Raw genomic sequence first — 15,897 nt, forward strand, 5'->3', positions numbered from 1 at the left:
GCGCCAGCTGTTACGTCATCCCCTCACAGTGGCCACGCGCCGGCTGAGCTGCAGGGGGCCCTTCCCCAGGCCAGCCTCAGGAGCCAGGCAGGCCCGGTTCCACTCCACGCGGTCACCTCCTAGCTGAGCCACCGCCAGCGCAGCTTGTGTTCTCTGGGCCCCAGTGTCCTTGCTGTCCAGGCTCTGGCCACACTGACAGGGTGTCCCGTGTCCGCGCTCTGGCCCTATGGTTTGCCCTGGAGTCCTGGGTCTGGATGCGTCTGCTTGGGTGGGGTCCGGCTCAGCCCAGGTCTGCCGACGAGGGGAGTGAAGGAAGGGGACCTGCTCCCCGAGGCCTTGCAGGGTCTGAGCCCGTCCAGCTGCGGTGGCCGTGCCCCCTCCCGCCCGTGGTGGAACTCCTGATGTGTTAGAAACCTCGGGCCTTGCCTAATATCATGTCTGATGCTGGCCCCAGGCCCAGTGCAGGATCCCCCGGGTTGGGGGGACTGCAGAAGGCAGGGCCCCCGCAGGCTCTGGGAGGGCCTGGGGCCCCAGGGGCGCCCACTGCTGCCTCAACCCTCCACTGTACTGACTGACACAGACTGGGACCCTACTCTGGGCCCACCTGGGCTCCACGGAACCCACACCGAGCTGAGTGCCCTGTGCTGAGACCAGGGCTGTGTCCAGGGCCAGGCGCTGCCTGGGGTCCCTGTTCTGTGGACATGCCACTGGGTAAAGACCACCTCCCTCCCATGTGCCGTGGCCCTGGCTGACCCAGATGGGCGGGCCAGGGGGTGTGCAGGTGAGGATGCCTCCTTTGCCGGGCTTTCCCTGCAGACTTTGCCCTGAACCACCTGCTTGAGTTTTGTGGATATCACTTCCTGCTCCAGGCATAGCAGGCAGTGCCTCCTCAGTGGGAACCGAGCCCTACTCAGTCCTGATCCTGGATCTTCTCTCTCGCCGTCCTCCCTCCCTCCCTAGGCCTGGTCAGCCTTGGGGGCGGCAGAGCTTCTGGGGTGAGTATCGAGATCCTGGTGCCCTGAGAGCAGATTGTCAGGGAGGGGGCCCGGCAGGGCAGGGCTTCCTGAGCAGGAGGCAGGATGGGGCCAGAGTGAGCTGGACAGGCCCAGCCAGGCCAGGGCCAAGGCTCTCAGATGCTCCAGGCCCTTTTCTCTCCGTCTCTATCTCTCTGTCTCTGTCTCTGTCTCTCTCCATTCATAAGTATGCCTTGCGCAGTGTCCCATGTATGCCTCTTTTAGTTTTACTTAATTTTATTTTCTTCCCTGATGTTTAACAGATTAACCTAGCTTTTACTGCCGTTTGAAGTGGAGGGAAAAGTCACTTTGCTCCTGGGGACACAGCACGTGGCCTTGGGCGTGGCTGCCCCATCAGAGGAAGAGTCTTCTCTAGTTGAGAGGACGGGCTTCGCGGGCAGGCTGGGCTCGCCAGTCCCAGGAGTGCGCAGCTCTGCCACTCCGGGGCCCTATCCGTCTCCAGGGTTCTGGCTGCAGCCCGGGGGTGGTCCAGTCTGTGCAGCGACCTTCAGGCCATTCCTCTCTGGTTCCTGGCGAGTACAGGCTGCGTCTGCCCAGCCTGCACAGCCCCGAGTGTGGCCTGGAAGCCTGCTCACTCAGGGTCCCTGGGACCAGTGGCCATGGAGGTTTAGTCAGGGGCCCTCTTGTGCACGATTTCCTAAGCCTCCCGCCTCCCACCCCGCTGCCCCGCCCACCCACCCACCCTGCCACAGGGCCGGGGCCTGTCCTCAGCTGCCTGGGACTCCTGGTCCCTTCACAGATCACCCGGGAGGTGAGGCTGCAGGGTGAGGACCAGCACTGGCTTGGGCTGGGCTGCGACTGCCCCGTCCGGGGCCAGGCCAGGTCCCCTGCAGGTTCCAGGGCCTGGGCAGACGTGTGCATGTCTCTGTGGGCTCCCCCCTCATCCCCCAAGCCCCACGGACGGGACCCGCCGGCATCTGCGATCCCTGTCCGCCACCTTGCTCCCCCGGTCCCTTCACGCTGAAGCCCCTCTGTGAGCACGTGCAGCTTCAGGCATGCAGGGTCCTCAGGTTGGACCGTCGGCCCACAGGTCACCCAGAGAGTCATGACAATGAGGTGATAGATGACGCGTGGGGGTGGCAGTGGGGCTGGGGGGTCTTCGACCAGCCTGGGGTCTGCCAGGTGCAGGGCAGGGGCTGGCGGAAGAACCGGGCACCCTCAGAGAATGGAAAGAAGCTCTCTGTGCCTGCAGTGCGGGGAGGGGGCTTGGGGAACAAGGCAAGAGCTGAGGCTGGAGAAGTATGTGAGGGTCCCGAGGCCGTTCCAGGAGCTTGGGCCTCACGTCTTGGGCAGTGGCAGCCATGGCAGTTTCAAGCAGGGCCCCATGTGTGCCTATTTGACATCTGTCTCTGGCTGAAGTCTCAGGAACGGACTTGGGGGAGGGGACCAACCAGAAGACTGCCGCCTTCTTGTAAGCGAGACAGGAGGGTGTCCCGGCGGGCGGGGGCGGGGGTGGGCGCTGAGGGGAGAGGGCAGTGCTGTGGTCTGCTTGGAAAGCAAAGCCCGCAGAACGTGATGCTTGATGCTTACTTAATAGGTTTGGTTATGCAGATGGACGTGAGGAGAATTGGGACCTTCCAATCCATGAGCATGGTGTAGCTATCCATTTTTGACATCTTAATTTCTCTCAGCAATATTTTGTGGTTTTGAGCATACCTGTTTTCCATTCCTAGTTTGCTGAGAGTTTCTATCATAAATGGGTATTGAATTTTGTAAAATGATTTTTTTTGCACCTATTAAGAGGATTATGTTCTCCTTTATTTTATTAATATAGCGAATTATATTGATGGACATTCTAATGTTAAAATAAACCTTACAATCCTGGGATACTTGTGCATGGTGGATTATTTGGTTTCTATATTGCTGGATTCAATCAGCTAAAAATATTTTATTAAGGATTTTTGTGTCTATGTTCACACATGATGTTAATCTGTAGTTTTCTTGTAATAACATCTTTGTCTAGTTTTGCTATGAGGGTAAAGCTTGTCTTTGAAAATGTGTTGGGAAGTGTTCCTCCTTATTTATTTTCAGAAAGTCTTTAAGATTAGCATTATTTCATCCTTACATGTTTGATGGAATTCACCAGTGACATCATCTGGGTCAGGAGTTTTCTTTGTGGAAAGGTTTTTAATTATAAATTCAACAACTTTAATAGATATAGGTTATTCAAATTTTATATTTCTTGTACAAATTTTGGCAAGTTGTGACTTTCAAGGAATTTGTGAATTTCAACTGAGCTGTCAAATGTCTCTGCATAAAGTTATTAATAATGTTCCTTTATTATTCTTCTAATGTCTGTAGGATCTAAGTGATGTGTCCTCCTTCATTCTTGATATTAGTAATTTATGGATTTTTTTTAAAATTTTGTTTTATTTATTTATTTTTACAGCAGGTTCTTATTAGTCATCCATTTTATACCCATAGTGTATACATGTCAATCCCAATCTCCCAATTCATCCCACCACCACCCCCCTGCCACTTTCCCCCCTTGGTGTCCATAACGTTTGTTCTCTACATCTGTGTCTCCATTTCTACCCTGCAAACCGGTTCATCTGTACCATTTTTCTAGGTTCCACATGTATGCGTTAATATATGATACTTGTTTTTCTCTTTCTGACTTACTTCACTCTGTATGACAGTCTGTAGATGGATCCACGTCTCAACAAATGACCCAATTTCGTTCCTTTTTATGGCTGAATAGTATTCCATCGTATATATGTACCACATCTTCTTTATCCATTCGTCTGTCGATGGGCATTTAGGTTGCTTCCATGACCTGGCTATTGTAAATAGTGCTGCAATGAACACAGTGGTGCATGTGTCTTTTTTTTTTTTTTTTAATTTATTCATGGCTGTGTTGGGTCTTCGTTTCTGTGCGAGGGCTTTCCCCAGCTGCAGCAAGCGGGGGCCACTTCTCATCACAGTGCACGGGCCTCTCACCATCGCAGCCTCTCCCGTTGCAGAGCACAGGCTCCAGACGCGCAGGCTCAGCAATTGTGGCTCATGGGCCCAGTCGCTCCGCGGAACGTGGAATCCTCCCAGACCAGGGCTCGAACCCGCGCCCCCTGCGCTGGCAGGCAGACTCTCAACCACTGTGCCACCAGGGAAGCCCACATGTGTCTTTTTGAATTGTGGTTTTCTCTGGGTATATGCCCAGTAGTGGGATTGCTGGATCATATGGTAATTCTATTTTTAGTTTTTTAAGGAACTCCATACTGTTCTCCATAGTGGCTGTATCAATTTACATTCCCACCAACAGCGCAAGAGGGTTCCCTTTTCTCCACACCCTCTCCAGCATTTGTTGTTTGTAGATTTTCTGATGATGCCCATTCTAACTGGTGCGAGGTGATACCTCATTGTAGTTTTGATTTGCATTTCTCTAATAATTCGTGATGTTGAGCAGCTTTTTATGTGCTTCTTGGCCATCTGTATGTCTTCTTTGGAGAAATGTCTATTTAGGTCTTCTGCCCATTTTTGGATTGGGTTTTTTTTTTTTTTAATATTGAGCTGCATGAGCTGTTTATATATTTTGGAGATTAATCCTTTGTCTGTTGATTCATTTGCAAATATTTTCTCCCACTCTGAGGGTTGTCTTTTCGTCTTGTTTATGGTTTCCTTTGCTGTGCAAAAGCTTTTAAGTTTCATTAGGTCCCATTTGTTTATTTTTGGTTTTATTTCCATTACTCTAGGAGGTGGATCAAAAAAGATCTTGCTGTGATTTATGTCAAAGAGTGTTCTTCCTATGTTTTCCTCTAAGAGTTTTATAGTGTCCGGTCTCACATTTAGGTCTCTAATCCATTTTGAGTTTATTTTTGTGTATGGTGTTAGGGAGTGTTCTAATTTCATTCTTTTACATGTAGCTGTCCAGTTTTCCCAGCACCACTTATTGAAGAGACTGTCTTTTCTCCATTTTATATCCTTGCCTCCATTTGTCATAGATTAGTTGACCATAGGTGTGTGGGTTTATCTCTGGGCTTTCTATCTTGTTCCATTGATCTATATTTCTGTTTTTGTGCCAGTACCATATTGTCTTGATTACTGTAGCTTTGTAGTATAGTTTGAAGTCAGGGAGTCTGATTCCTCCAGCTCCGCTTTTTCCCTCAAGACTGCTTTGGCTATTCGGGGTCTTTTGTGTCTCCATACAAATTTTAAGATTTTTTGTTCTAGTTCTGTAAAAAATGCCATTGGTAATTTGATAGGGATTGCATTGAATCTGTAGATTGCTTTGGGTGGTATAGTCATTTTCATAATATTGATTCTTCCAATCCAAGAATATGGTATATCTCTCCATCTGTTGGTATCATCTTTAATTTCTTTTTTTTTTTATAAATTTATTTATTTATTTTTGGCTGTGTTGGGTCTTCGTTTCTGTGCGAGGGCTTTCTCCAGTTATGGTGAGCGGGGGCCACTCTTCATTGCGGTGCGCGGGCCTCTCACTGTCGTGGCCTCTCTTGTTGCGGAGCACAGGCTCCAGACGCGCAAGCTCAGTAGTTGTGGCTCACAGGCTTAGTTGCTCTGCGGCATGTGGGATCTTCCCAGACCAGGGCTCGAACCCACGTCCCCCGCACTGGCAGGCAGACTCTCAACCACTGCGCCACCAGGGAAGCCCTAATTTCTTTCATCAGTGTCTTAAGTTTTCTGGATACAGGTCTTTTGTCTCCCTAGGTAGGTTTATTCCTAGGTATTTTCTTCTTTTTTTTGCAATGGTAAATGGGAGTGTTTCCTTAATTTCTCTTTCAGATTTTTCATCATTAGTATATAGGAATGCAAGAGATTTCTGTGCATTAATTTTGTATCCTGCAACTTTACCAAATTCATTGATTAGCTCTAGTAGTTTTCTGGTGGCATTTTTAGGATTCTCTATGTATAGTATCATGTCATCTGCAAACAGTGACAGTTTTACTTCTTCTTTTCCAATTTGTATTCCTTTTATTTCTTTTTCTTCTCTGATTGCTGTGGCTAGGACTTCCAAAACTATGTTGAATAATAGTGGTCAGAGTGGACATCCTTGTCTTGTTCCTGATCTTAGAGGAAATGCTTTCAGTTTTTCACCATTGAGAATGATGTTTGCTGTGGGTTTGTCGTATATGGCCTTTATTATGTTGAGGTAGGTTCCCTCTATGCCCACTTTCTGGAGAGTTTTTATCATAAATAGGTGTTGAATTTTGTCAAAAGCTTTTCCTGCATCTATTGAGATGATCATATGGATTTTCTTCTTCAGTTTGTTAATATGGTGTATCACATTGATTGATTTGCATATATTGAAGAATCCTTGCATCCCTGGGATAAATCCCACTTGATCATGGTGTATGATCCTTTTCATGTGTTGTTGGATCCTGTTTGCTAGTGTTTTGTTGAGGATTTTTGCATCTATATTCATCAGTGATATTGGTCTGTAGTTTTCTTTTTTTGTAGTATCTTTGGTTTTGGTATCAGGGTGATGGTGGCTTCATAGAATGAGTTTGGGAGTGTTCCTTCCTCTGCAATTTTTTGGAAGAGTTTGAGAAGGATGGTTGTTAGCTCTTCTCTAAATGTTTGATAGAATTCACCTGTGAAGCCATCTGGTCCTGGACTTTTGTTTCTTGGAAGATTTTTAATCACAGTTTCAATTTCATTACTTGTGATCTGTCTGTTCATATTTTCTGTTTCTTCCTGGTTCAGTCTTGGAAGGTTATACCTTTCTAAGAATTTGTCCATTTCTTCCAGGTTGTCCATTTTATTGGCATAGAGTTGCTTGTAGTAGTCTCTTAGGATGCTTTGTATTTCTGCAGTGTCTGTTGTAACTTCTCCTTTTTCATTTTTAATTTTATTGATTTGAGTCCTCTCCCTCTTATTCTTGATGAGTCTGGCTAATGGTTTGTCGGTTTTGTTTATCTTCTCAAAGAACCAGCTTTTAGTTTTATTGATCTTTGCTATTGTTTTCTTTGTTTCTGTTTCATTTATTTCTGCTCTGATCTTTATGATTTCTTTCCTTCTGCTAACTTTGGGTTTTCTTTGTTCTCCTTTCTCTAGTTCCTTTAGGTGTAAGGTTAGATTGTTTATTTGAGATTTTTCTTGTTTCTTGAGGTAGGCTTGTATAGCTATAAACTTCCCTCTTAGAACTGCTTTTGCTTCATCCCATAGGTTTTGGATTGTCGTGTTTTCATTGTCATTTGTCTCTAGGTATTTTTTGATTTCCTCTTTGATTTCTTCAGTGATCTCTTGGTTATTTAGTAACGTATTGTTTAGACTCCATGTGTTTGTGTTTTTTATGTTTTTTTCCCTGTAATTGATTTCTAATCTCATAGCATTGTGGTCAGAAAAGATGCTTGATATGATTTCAATTTTCTTAAATTTTTTTTTAAATTAATTCATTTATTTATTTATTTTTGGCTGCATTGGGTCTTTGTTGCTGCACGCGGGCCCTCTCTAGTTGCAGCGAGCGGGGGCCACTCTTCGTTGTGGTGTGCAGGCTTCTCATTGCGGTGGCTTCTCTTGTTGCAGAGCACGGGCTCTAGGTGCATGGGCTTCAGTAGTTGTGGCACACGGGCTTAGTTGCTCCGCGGCATATGGGATCCTCCCAGACCAGAGCTCGAACCCGTGTCCCCTGCACTGGCAGGTGGATTCTCAACCACTGAGCCACCAGGGAAGTCCCCAATTTTCTTAAATTTACTGAGGCTTGATTTGTGACCCAAGATGTGATCTCTCCTGGAGAATGTTTCGTGCGCACTTGAGAAAAGAGTGTAATCTGCTGTTTTTGGATGGAATGTCCTATAAATATCAATTAAGTCTGTCTGGTCTATTGTGTCACTTAAAGCTTCTGTTTCCTTGTTTATTTTCATTTTGGATGATCTGTCCATTGGTGTAAGTGAGGTGTTAAAGTCCCCCACTATTATTGTGTTACTGTCGATTCCCTCTTTTATAGCTGTTAGCAGTTGCCTTATGTATTGAGGTGCTCCTATGTTGGGTGCATATATATTTACAATTGTTATATCTTCTTGGACTGATCCCTTGATCATTATGTAGTGTCCTTCCTTGTCTCTTGTAACATTCTTTATTTTAAAGCCTATTTTATCTGATATGAGTATTGCTACTCCAGCTTTCTTTTGATTTCCATTTGCCTGGAATATCTTTTTCCATCCCTTCACTTTCAGTCTGTATGTGTCCCTAGGTCTGAAGTGGGTCTCTTGTAGACAGCATATATATGGGTCTTGTTTTTGTATCCATTCAGCAGGCCTGTGTCTTTTGGTTGGAGCATTTAACCCATTCACGTTTAAGGTAATTATCGATATGTATGTTCCTATGACCATTTTCTTAATTGTTTTGGGTTTGTTTTTGTAGGTCCTTTTCTTCTCTTGTGTTTCCTACTTAGAGAAGTTCCTTTAGCATTTGTTGTAGAGCTGGTTTGGTGGTGCTGAATTCTCTTAGCTTTTGCTTGTCTGTAAAGCTTTTGATTTCTCCATCAAATCTGAATGAGATCCTTGCTGGGTAGAGTAATCTTGGTTGTAGGTTCTTCCCTTTCATCACTTTAAGTATATCATGCCACTCCCTTCTGGCTTGTAGAGTTCCTGCTGAGAAATCAGCTGTTAACCTTATGGGAGTTCCCTTGTATGTTTTTTGTTGTTTTTCCCTTGCTGCTTTCAATAATTTTTCTTTTTCTTTAATTTTTGCCAATTTGATTATTATGTGTCTCGACGTGTTTCTCCTTGGGTTTATCCTGTATGGGACTCTCTGTGCTTCCTGGACTTGGGTGGCTATTTCCTTTCCCATGTTAGGGAACTTCTCAACTATAATCTCTTCAAATATTTTCTCGGGTCCTTTCTCTCTCTCTTCTCCTTCTGGGACCCCTATAATGTGAATGTTGTTGCGTTTAATGTTGTCCCAAAGGTCTCTTAGGCTGTCTTCATTTCTTTTCATTCTTTTTTCTTTATTCTGTTCTGTGGTAGTGAATTCCACCATTCTGTCTTCCAGGTCACTTATCCGTTCTTCTGCCTCAGTTATTCTGCTATTGATTCCTTCTAGTGTAGTTTTCATTTCAGTTATTGTATTGTTCATCTCTGTTTGTTCTTTAATTCTTCTAGGTCTTTGTTAAACATTTCTTGCATCTTCTTGGATATTTGCCTCCATTCTTTTTCTGAGGTCCTGGATCATCTTCACTATCATTATTCTGAATTCTTTTTCTGGAAGGTTGCCTATCTCCACTTCATTTAGTTGTTTTTCTGGGGTTTTATCTTGTTCCTTCATCTGGTACATAGCCCTCTGCCTTTTCATCTTGTCTATCTTTCTGTGAATGTGGTTTTTGTTCCACAGGCTGCAGGATTGTAGTTCTTCTTGCTTCTGCTGTCTTCCTTCTGGTGGATGAGGCTATCTAAGAGCCTTGTGCCAGTTTCCTGATGGGAGGGACTGGTGGTGGGTAGAGCTGGCTGTTGCTCTGGTGGGCAGAGCTCAGTAAAACTTTAATCTGCTTTACTGCTGATGGGTGGGGCTGGGTTCCCTCCCTGTTGATTGTTTGGCCAGAGGTGACCCAACGCTGGAGCCTGCAGGCTCTTTGGTGGGGCTAATGGAAGACTCTGGGAGGGCTCACGCCAAGGAGTACTTCCCAGAACTTCTGTTGCCAGTGTCCTTGTCCTCATGGTGACCCACAGCCACCCACTGCCTCTGCAGGAGACCCTCCAACACTAGCAGGTAGGTCTGGTTCAGTCTCCCCTGGGGTCACTGCTCCTTCCCCTGGGTCCCGATGCGCACACTACTTTGTGTGTGCCCTCCAGGAGTGGAGTCTCTGTTTCCCCCAGTCCTGTCAGAGTCCTGCAATCAAATCCCACTAGCCTTCAAAGTCTGATTCCCTAGGAATTCCTCCTCCCGTTGCCCTAGCCCTAGGTTCGGAAGCCTGACGTGGGGCTCAGAACCTTCACTCCAGTGGGTGGACTTCTGTGGTATAATTGTTCTCCAGTTTGTGAGTCACCCAGCCAGCAGTTATGGGATTTGATTTTATTGTGATTGCGCCCCTCCTACCTTCTCATTGTGGCTTCTCCTTTGTCTTTGGATGTGGGGTATCATTTTTGGTGAGTTCCAGTGTCTTCCTGTCAATGACTATTCAGCAGTTAGTTGTGATTCTGGTGTTCTCGCAAGAGGGAGTGAGAGCACGTCCTTCTACTCCGTCATCTTGGTTCAGGCTCCAATACATAATCTTGTATTATGTGTGTTTTACAAACTGAGGATAAAGAGGAACACAGAGATCATCTGGCCACAGCTAGTAAGTAGCAAGCGCTGGGATTTAAAGTCAGTCTGTTTGTATCCAGTCTGAGTTCCATTGCCTCCAGCTGATCAAGGAGTGAATGATCCTTTGTCTGGATTTTTTTTTCCTTGATCAGTTTAGCCAGAGGTTTACCAGCTTCATTGATCTTTTCAAAGAACCACCTTCCATTTTATTGATTTTTCTCTGTTGTTATTTTTCTATTATATTACTTTTATCTTTTCTTATTTCCTTTCTTCTGCTTACTTGGGTTTAGTTTGTTGTTGTTGTTGTTTTTTAGCTTCTCAAAGTGAAATCTTAGGTGAATGATTGTAGGCCTTTTCTCTTTCCCAGTATTAGCACTTAAAGCTATAAGTTTTTCTCTAAACACTGCATTAGCTTTATCTCACAGATATTGATAAGTTGTGTTTTCATTATTAATTAGTTCAAAATATTTTCTAATTTCCCTTTTTTTAAAATAAATTTATTTATTTTGTTTATTTATTTTTGGCTGTGTTGGGTCTTCGTTGCTGCACGTGGGCTTTCTCTAGTTGCAGAGAGTGGGGGCTACTCTTTGTTGCGGTGCACAGGCTTCTCATTGCGGTGGCTTCTCTTGTTGCAGAGCATGGACTCTAGGCACACGGGCTTCAGTAGTTGTGGCTCACAGGCTCTAGAGCGCAGGCTCAGTAGTTGTGGTGCACGGGCTTAGTTGCTCCGCAGCATGTGGGATTTTCCTGGACCAGGGCTCGAACCCGTGTCCCCTGCATTGGCAGGCAGATTCTTAACCACTGCACCACCAGGGAAGCCCTGATTTCCCTTTGATTATTTACTTAACCTTGAGTTTATTATATTTATGTTGCTTAATTTCCAAATATTTGGGCATTCTTTAGATAGCTTATATTTTTTGCTACTGATTTCTCATTTAGTTGTGTTGTATTTGAAGAACATATTCTATATGATTTAAATCCTTTTAATTGTTTTGAGACTTGCTTTCTGGCCCAGTATATGGCCTATTTTGGAGACTATTCATGTGTACTTGAAAAGAATGTGTATTCTGCTCTTGTTGGGCATGCTGCTCTGTGGACATAGGTGTGGGCAAGTCGATTGATGTTGTTCAAGTCTACTATATCCTTAATAATTTTTTCTCAGTTACTGAGAGAGGAGTGTCAAAATAACCTATCATAAGTGTGGATTTGTCTATTTATTCTTCTGAGTTGATCCTTTTATCAATAGGAAGTGTCACCTTTTTATCTCCAGTAAGAGTCCCTGTACTGAAGTCTACTTAGATATCAATATAGCCATCCCAAATTTCTTATGATTAGTGTTTTCATTTTACATCTTCTTCCATTCTTTCACTTTGTTTTCACTTTTTACTTTTAATCTATCTGTTTGTTTAAAGTGTATATCATTTAGAGAGTGTATTGTCACTTTTTGCTTTTGTAACCAGTTTGATAATTTTTGCCTTTTAATTGTAGTGTTTAGACCAGTTATATTTAATGTAATTATTGATATGATTGGGTTAGATCTACCATCTTGTGATTGTTTTCTATTTATCTCATCTATTCTTTGTCTCTTTTCCTCCCACTTTTGGATTAATTGAGTACTTAGTTTTGTATTCCATTTATCTCCTCTGTTGGTTTATTTATTATGCCTCTCTGTTTTATCTTTTCAATGGTTGCTATTGGGCTTACAATTGCATATTTAACTTATCAATGACTGATTAGATGTAGGAGGGAGGGGAAATTTGTGTGTTAAGAATGACACTCAAATATCTGGCCTGGGCAACAAGAGGGATCATTCTCTGAGATGGGGAACTTTGAAGGAAGATTACAGCATGGGGGTATGATGAAAGGGCTTGATGACGTGGTCAGTTCTGGTCAAGTTGCGCTTAAAGTGCTTGTTATATGTCCAAGAAAAGATGCCTTGTGGACAGTCCATGTGTGGTCCAGAGGTCTGGGCTGGAGCTGGCAGAGGGGTCAGGGCATAGGGGTGATACTTGAATCAACAGGACTGGGTGAATCTGTATGGAGAGTGTGTGATGGGGCGAGAAAGGGCCCAGGACCAAACCCCAGCGAACCCCAAGTTAGGGACCCACATGGAGAACAACAGGGATGTGAGAGGAGAAGCCAGAGAGGAAAGAGCAAAATAAGGCGAGTGCACCACCGTCACAGAGCCAGAAGGGCAGTGGCCCAGCAGTTAGCCTGTCCCCTGGGTCCTGCTGCCAGATCCAGACAGTATGCAAGGGCGCCTCAAAGGTCATCTGAGGACCTCCTCCTTACCTGTGCACAGGTACCTGGTGTGCACTTAGACCTAGTTAACATTTTATTAAAACATTTTAAAAGTAAAGAACTAGGGATGGTTCATCTCTGCCAAACGCTGCTGGGATATGGGACAAGGTGGTCTGCCAGGGCCTGCTGGGTCTACGACATGGCAGCCAGAGGGCCCTCAGGGCGGATGCCTCTATGTGCCGACCATGGTGGGTCCCAAACCCCAGTGGCGGAGTGAGGAGGGGTTGGGAGAAGCAGACACTGTGCGAGCAGACGTCTTTTGGGAGAACGTGTGGGCCTGAGGCACCGTACTGCCCTCTAGCCAGGCTCTGCAGAGGGCTGGGCCCCCAGGGGAGGCAAGCAGTCAGCCAGACCCAGGCCAGGCTTCTCCAGAAGGGGAAGTGCAGCGGCGGGGGGGGCATCGCAGCACCATGGCCGACAGGGGGCCCATCCTCTTGGCCGGCAGCACTTCCCTGGGGACCGGCCTCACCCCTGGGGACCGGTCTCACGAGTCGTGCTCTGTCCTGCTTCGGCAGCTGCTCTTGCAGCCAGCCGCCCCCCAGGGCAGGTTCCGCAGGCCCCACCCCTCTCCTGGCCGCTTATCCAAACAGGAGCAGCCCCAGCAGCTTTCCACAGCCCTGCAGCCTGACCAATCTGCCCCAGTGCTGACTTCCTGGAAGTGCAACCCCACCGCATGGGGCTGTGCAGACTGACTCTGACCTCGAGCAGGAGACCAGCTGCTCGGCTCAGGGGCCGCCGGAGAGCGCTCAGCAGATAGTGGGGGGAAACGAACAGCTGGTGGATGGGGTGGCGGGCCTGCCACAAGGGGCCCAGGACGGGCAGGTGGGGGAGGTAAGAGCAGAGGTTGGTGGCCCAGGTGAGGGTGAGCAGGTGCAAGGGTAGGGCCATGAATCCGCCCTGAACCGCTGTGGTGTATGTGCATGTACATGTACGTGCATGCATGTACACATATATGTGTGTACATGTATGTGTGCCTGTGATTGTGTCTGTCTATGTACGTGTGTGTGCGTGTGTGTGTGCATGTGTGTGTGCATGCATGTGTATGTACATGCATGTGTATATACATACATGTGCATAGGTGGGTGGGGTGCTTGTTAAGTTGGGCTCGCCCCAGACAGACTGGCTGAAACCAGCCTGAGCTAGAGGCCGGCTGCCCTTAGGGGAGGGGGGAAGGGGGGAACCCCTCATGGAGAGACAGGACCCTTTCAATGGAGACGCGCCCCTCCTGCTCTGAATCCAGCTGCTGACTTTAAGGCAAGGATGGTGTGTGCTGGGCACATACTTGGGTTGCTCTCTGCCCATCAGACTCCCCAGCCTGAGGTCGCCGCCGGGAGCAGGGCCTGGGAGCTGCTGTTGGGCAGTGGGGGCCCCTGCAGGGGAGTGGCCACCTGGTGAGGAAGGAGGGTGGAGAGTGGGCAGGGGATGCCCGGGCGGGGCGGCGCGGGCCGGGATGGCCATCTCTGCTGGGAAGGGAAGCCCGAGGCCAGGCGGGGCGCTGGCGCTGGAGGGCCGCCCGGGGACGTGGCGTCCCAGAGGGGGCTGGCCTGGGGCCAGCAGCTGCCTTCCAGGCGGAGAAACCCCGGGCAGAGAAAGGGGAAGGAGGCCCTGGAGCAGGCAGGAACCTGCGGTTGGACCAGCACCACGGCCCACCCACTGCCCCTGCGGGAGGGGTCCCGGGGTTCAGGGCAGGAGGCGGAGTGGGCAGCCTGGGAGCCGTCCCAGAGGAGGCCCGATGGGCCCTCAGGCACCCCTGCCCTCAGCCAGCTGGGAGAGGACTGGACATCCCTGGCTTGGCCTTTGTTGGGCGCCACGGGGTCCCAGGGCGAAGGGAGCACGGGGGGAAGGAAGGGGCTGCAGAGCATAGGGGGGCGGAGGCGGGGTCTGTCTGGGGGCACCAGGGGTTTATGAGGGGGACCGGCTGGGGGAGCTTGCAGTGGGAGAGCAGGGGCGCCGGGACGCCGGATGCCACAGATGCCCGCCCCAGGGCCCCGGAGTGCGTGCCCTGGACCCATGGCCTCTGTCCGCCGGGCCCCTGGCCTGTGCGGTGGTCACAGATGGAGGGACAGTCCAGAGCCTGGAGAGCGTCCGGAGCGCTGGCCGTCTGACCAGAGGACCACAGGCTCCCGCCCCGGACGTGCCTGCTCGCTCCTGGAAACAGGGCAGCCATCCTTGGGCCACTCAGAGCCTGCCCCTCGTGGGCTCACTGGCCGGGTGGGGACCGGGTGGCAGGGGAGGCCAGAGGCCGAGGGCAGGCAGGCGGCGTGGCTGCCACGTCCTCCCTGGTGTTCCCAAGCCCGGTGCTCTCCCTCTCTGGCTGCGTCCCACTGACTCCGCCGTTAGAGGGGGAAACACGAGCCCGTGCGGGGGACACAGTGGGCGTCCAAAGGTGGCCCGTGGAAGCTGGCCTCCCTGTCACCTGTCCGCAGGCACAGCCAGGCCCTGAGGGCGGCTGCTGGGGCTCTGGCACCCCCTGCCCTCCTGCCCGCACCCTTCCCCGCTCAGCCGCATTTGCTGAGTGGGTGAACGAATGAGCGAACGGGGCGGGGGGTGGTGAGCAGGGCGGGTCTCAGAGGCCATGTAGTGGCTTTGTGGAAGGACAGAGGTGGCGGCCGCAGGGGCAGGGGCTGGAGGCCTTCCTGCGGGAGGGCCCCTGCTGGCTGGGGCGGCATCTGCAGCTGAGCCAGGCGGGGCTGGCGGGCAGGAGGTGGGGTCTAGGAGGGAGGCGGGTGGCAGAGCTGCCGGCTGCTGCGTGCCCGTCCCCTCCTCTACGCCCACACGGGCCGAGGCCTTGGCTTTCCCTGCCCCTCAGACCACTTCTGTGGTGCTGTCCCCTCTCCGCCTGGCCAGCGGGCAGTGCACGGAGATGAGTCACGGGTCGTTCCCGAGGCCCTGCGCTGGCGGCCGGGTGAGCACCGGGCTTGGCACAGAGCAAGTCTCGGGTTGAGGGCACCTCGGGCCGAAGAGCGGGACTCAGGCAGCCAGCCCCTCCCGCTCCACGTCCCCTTGCTGACCGGCCACCTCATCTGCCCACCTAACGCAGACCCTTCCCCAGCCACGCACCTGTGTCTCTCTTTTTATAAACTTTTTATTACGGGAAAGCTCAACTATATATCAAGGTAGGGAGTCTAGTACAGAGAAGCCCAGGTCTCCTGCCCCATGAGGATCAACTCCCTGGCTCGTGTCCAGTTCCAGCCACTGTGTCACCCCAGCCAGCGACACTTGAGTGCGCTTCCAGCAGACAAGGGTCCAGCCAAGGTGCCATGATGGCGCCCAAGGACAGAGGGCTGATTCCTGGCCTCGTCCCCTTGCTGGCCGATTCCCATCGTCCAGTCACAGAAGGATGCTTTCCCCAGGTGGCTCTCCC

Source organism: Balaenoptera physalus (genome assembly GCF_965194825.1).
Source record: "Balaenoptera physalus genome assembly, chromosome: 6".
Classification (NCBI taxonomy): domain Eukaryota; kingdom Metazoa; phylum Chordata; class Mammalia; order Artiodactyla; family Balaenopteridae; genus Balaenoptera; species Balaenoptera physalus.